This window comes from Penaeus monodon, chromosome 1, assembly GCF_015228065.2.
Source record: "Penaeus monodon isolate SGIC_2016 chromosome 1, NSTDA_Pmon_1, whole genome shotgun sequence".
In the NCBI taxonomy this organism is placed as follows: domain Eukaryota; kingdom Metazoa; phylum Arthropoda; class Malacostraca; order Decapoda; family Penaeidae; genus Penaeus; species Penaeus monodon.
This window is the reverse complement of record NC_051386.1, coordinates 17,175,378-17,180,377: the sequence shown is the minus strand read 5'-3', so window position 1 is coordinate 17,180,377 and position 5,000 is coordinate 17,175,378. Positions and strand designations below refer to the sequence as shown.

The 5,000-nt window shown below is 36.0% G+C and overlaps 1 protein-coding gene across 1 annotated transcript in view; it reads right to left on the bottom strand.

Annotated features, from left to right (window-relative positions):
* Nucleotides 1-5,000, bottom strand: part of LOC119576129 (SH3 domain-containing protein C23A1.17-like) — a 14,633-nt gene that overhangs the window by 279 nt on the left and 9,354 nt on the right. The window lies entirely within an intron of this gene.

Below are 5,000 nucleotides of genomic sequence, written 5' to 3'. Positions count from 1 at the left end.
GAACTAAAGGGCCGGGAAGATGCCCTTTGCGGTCAGTGGCGAAGGATTGATAAATTTCTGGTTTTTTGGTTTGCTGTGGCGTCCCTTTTTTTTTATCTTTTTTTCCCCCTTTTCTCCTCTCTCTTCCCCTTCCTTCTTTTCTCTCCTCTCCTCTATCTCTTCTCTCTCTTTCACTTTTTTCTCTCCTTTTTTCTCTCTCACCACTCGCTCACTCACCATTCATAAATTTCTTCTCGCCACTCAAAAATTAAACTCATTCTCTCTCTCTCTCTCTCTCCCCCTCTCTCTCTCTCTTTTCCCTCTCTCTCTCTCTCTTCTCTTCTTTTCCTCTCCTCTCTTTTTCTCTTTCTCTCTCTCTTCTCTCCTTCTCCCTCTCTTTTTTCCCTTTTACATGTACCTGTGTCGCTGTAAATTCTGGGATAATAGTTCTCAGTGAATGCCACAACCGGGAAAAGGGAAAAATTTGATTGTTAATCATGTTTATTTTATCCCAAAAAGTGAAAAAAAAAAACTTCAAAAATATTTTTATACATGGGTATTCTATAATTTATTCATATAAGGGTATGTATGTATGTATGTATGTAAGTAGATCTTTTGGGTCTTTTCTTTTTTAATTGCCCTCGGTATCCCCCCCCCCTTTTCCACCCTTTCCTACTCTCCTCCCCTTTCCCCTCTTTTTTTTTTCCCCTTTCTTTTTTCTATTTTTTCTTTTTTTTTCTTTTCCCCTTTTCATCTCCCCCTCTCCCTTTCTCCCCCCTTCTCTCTCCCTTCTCCCCTCTCTCCCCTTTCCCCTCTCTTCTCTCCCCCTTTTCCTTTCCCCTCTTTTTTCCTTCCCCCCTCCTTTTCTTCTCCCCCCCCTTTTTCCCTCCTCTCCCCTTCTTCCCTTTTTTCCCCCCCCCCGTCCCCCCTTTCCACTATCTCCCCTTTCCCTCCCCCTTTTCCCTTTTCTTTTTCCTTTTCTCCCCCCTTTTTTTCCCCTTTTTAAACCCCCGGGGGTTTCCCCTTTTTTCCCCTTTTTAAAAGGGGGAAAGGAGGGGGTTTAAGGGGGGGGGCTTCCTCCACTCGAAAAAAAACCCGGAGTACGAAAAGGGGGTTGGGGGAAGGGGTTTGGGGGGAGGGGGGAAAGGGGGAAAGGGGGGGGGAAGCCGGATGGGGGGGAAGGGGGAGAGGGAGGAGGGGGGGAAGGGGGGGGGGGGAAAAGAGAGAGAAAAAGAGGAGGAGAAGAGAGGGGGGAGAAAAGGAAGAGAGAGAGAGAGGAAGAGAGGAGGAGAGGAGAGGGGAGATGAAAGGGGAAAGAGAGAGGGGGAGGGGGAAGAGAGGAGGGGGAGAGGAGAGGAAAAAGGAGAGAGAGAGGAGAAAAAGGGAGAGAGAGAGAGAGGAGGGAGTTTGAGAAGGGGGGAGGGGAGGAGAAAAAGAGAGAGAGAGAGAGAGGGTCGGGGGAAAAGGAGAGGAGAGGGATGAGAGAGAGAGGGGGGGAAAAAAAGGAGAGGGAGAAAGAGAGGGGAGAAAGAGAGGGGGAAAGAAAGGGGAGAGAGAGAAAGAGAGAAGTTAGGGAAGAAGAGGGATGGAGGGGAATCTTGAAAAAAAGGGTAAATATAAATGAATTGCGAATGGGGGAAATTTAAAATATTAAATTTTTATTTTCTTTTCCATTCATCTACCATCCATATTCTATCCATCGAAAAAAAGGGAATTGCAAACAGCCTGCAAGGAGGGTTCAGGTAAAAAGGACCCAAGATAAAAATTCGGGGGTTGTAGGAAGGGATAAGAATGGGGTTCAAATTTTTCAAAGAATTTAAACCATTTCCCAATAAAAAGGTGAATTAAAAAAAATTTAAAATTTACAGAGGGAAATTGGAGGAAAGACGTGGCAAAAAGCGGGGGGGGGTGGTGGACCCTTTCGGGGGGAAGAGGGGGAGGTGGAGGGAAAAGTGGAGGTTTTTGGGGCTCCCAAACACTCGCTCTTTTGGGGATCTTTCTTTGTCGTTTTTTTAAGTTTTTCTTTTTTTTTCCTTTTTCGTTCTTTTCTTTCTCTTTTCTCTTTTTTTCTCTCTTTCCCCCTCGCCCCCCGTTCGCCGCTCGCTCTTTCTGTCCTTTTTCTCTCTCTTCTCTTCTTTTTCTCTTTTCCCCTCCCCTTCTCTCTCCTCTCTCTCTCTCTCTCCCCTTCCCCTCTCTCCCCCTCTCTCCCCCTCCCCTCCTCTTCAAATTTTATATGTATCCCCCCTCCCCCCCACCTCCCCCCACCTTCTCCTCCACCCCCCCTCCCCTTTCCTCCCCCTTTCCCCAACCCCTTTTCATTTTCCTCCACCCATTACGGGGCAATGAGGGGGGGGAGGCAGACTACGGTGCAAGAAATCAAATTTTAGGGGAAAAGCCCCTTTAGCATCGCAGCGGGAAAGGGGGAATAGGAAAAGAGGAGACGAAAAAGGAAAGAGGGGAGAGAACGAGGAAGGGGGAGGGAGAACAGGAGAGTAAGTGAAAAGAAAAAAAACGAGGGGGATTTAATAGGTGTTTAAAAAAGAGAAGGGAAAGAGAAAGAAAGCAAAAGAGGTGAAATGAGGATAAGGGGAAAAAGGTAAGAAAGAGAAAAAAGGGAGAAAAAAGAAAGGGGAGAAAAAGAGAAGAGGGGAGAGAGAAGAAGGGGGAAAAGAGAGAGAAGAAGGAGAGAGGAGATGGGGGAGAGGAGAGAGAGAGATAAAAGACGACGAGGAGAGAGAGAGAGAGAAGGAAAGAAAGATAAAAAGAGGGAAAGAAAAAGGGGGGAAAAAAGGGGGAAAAAAGAAGAGAAAAAAAGGAAAAAGATTTAGATGGAAGAAAGGGGGAAAAGAGAAATGGGAAAAGAAGGTGGGGAAGTGACGGAAAAAAGAAAAAAAAAGAAAAGAAAAAGAAAAAAAAAGAAAAAAAAGGAAAAAAACAAAGGGAAAAAGAGGGGGAGGGGAAAACAAAGGGGGAAAGACTTTAGAAGTTAGAAAGCAAAAAGCAGATTTTCCCTCCATCGTCATTTAGGGAAAAACCCCTTTCCCCTTTAGTTTTAAAATAGTGACCTTAAAGAAACTCCGGGCCCCTTCGGGGGAAAAACCCAATTTCCCCCAAGCTACAATAATATTTTATAAAATATTTTATTTTATATATATAATTTTAAAATATTATATTAAAAAAATTAAAATATTATATATATATTTAGTTATATTTTAAAATAAAAAAAGTATATATATATTTTATATATATATATATAATATATTTTTATATATTATATAATATTTTATATAATAACAAAAAACACAAAAACACACACACACACAAAAACCCAACACACAACACCAAACATATATTTTATATAATATAATTTTTTAAAATATATATAATTTTATATAAATATATAATTTTAATTTTATAATTTTATATATAATATAAAAATATATAAATTTAAAAAATTAATAAATATAAACAAAAAACACACCCCCAAACCCACAAAAAAAAAAAAAAACCACCAAAAAACCCTTTTCCCCCAAGGGGGTTTTTTTTTAATTTAAAAAAAAAAAAAAAAGAATTTAAAAAATAAATTTTTTCCCACAAACCCCCATTATTTTTAAAATTTTTAATTAAATATATATATATATATATATAATATATATAATAAATTTAATATATTATATATATATAATTTTTTTTTTTTTTTTTTTTTTTTTTTGTTTTTTTTTTTTTTTTTTTTTTTTTTTTTTTTTTTTTTTTTTTTTAAACCACAAAATTTTTAAAAAGACCCCCATTAATTTTTTCAAATGGTGTTTTTTTGGATGTAAAAAAAAAGAAAAAAATAAATGAAAATTTTGGGTTCCCCCTGTTTTTGATTTAATTTTTTTATTTTTTTTTATTGTTTTTTTATTTTTTTAAAATTTAAAATTATTTTTTTTTTATTATTATTAAAAATTAATTTTTATTTATTTTTATGTATGTTAAAATTCCTTTTTCTTATTTTTAATGTAGGGGTTTTTGTTGGGGTTTTTGTTGGGGTTTTTGTTTGTTGGGGTTGTTGTGGTTTGTTGTTTGTTGTGTGTGTTGTTTGTTGTATGATGTTAGATTTTAAAAAAAAAAAAAATTATTAAAATTTTATTATTATTAGAATTTTTATTAAAATTTTTATTATTTTTTATATAAAAAAATAAAATAAATTTTTTCTATATTATAATATATATAAATATATATTATATATATATAATATAACATAAAATTTTATATATATATAAAATTATAAATATATATATATATATAATATTTTATATTTTATTTTAATAAAAAATATATATAAGATATAAATATATATATTAAAATATATATATATAAAATAAAATTTTTATATTATATAATAAATATAATTTTATATATTTTTCTATATATATATATTATATTATATATATAATATATATTATAATTTATATATTTTATTTAATTACTACTTCCTTTCCTGTATTTTTAATTTTTTTGATTAATTTAAAAATTATATTTTCTCTTTTTAATTTTTTTTAAAAAATTTTAAAATTAAATTTTTTATTTTTTATTTTTTAATTTTTTTTTTTCCCCCATCTTTTTCTCCGTCTTCTTTCTTTCTTTCTTTTCTCTTTCCTTTCCTTCCCCCTTTTCCTTTTCCTTCCCCTTTTTTTCTTTTTTCCCCCCTCCCCCTCCTCTCCCCTCTCTCACTCTCTCCCCTCCTCTCTTCCCTCCCTCCCTCTCTTCCCTCTCTTTCCCCTCCCCTCCTCCCCCCTCCCTCCCTCCACCCCCATTCCCCCCCTATCCCTCCCTCCCCCCCCCCTCCCTCCCCCCCCTCCCTTCCCCTCCCCCCTCCCTTTTTTTTTTTTTAAAAATTTTTTTTTCCCCCTTTTTCCCCCTTCCCCCCCTTCCCCCTGTCTCCCTTCCCTTCCCCCCTTTCCCCAACGCGGCCCCAATTTGGGGAGGGGGAAAAAACCCCCCTTTGGGTTTGGGGTTTTAATTAAAATATTATTTTT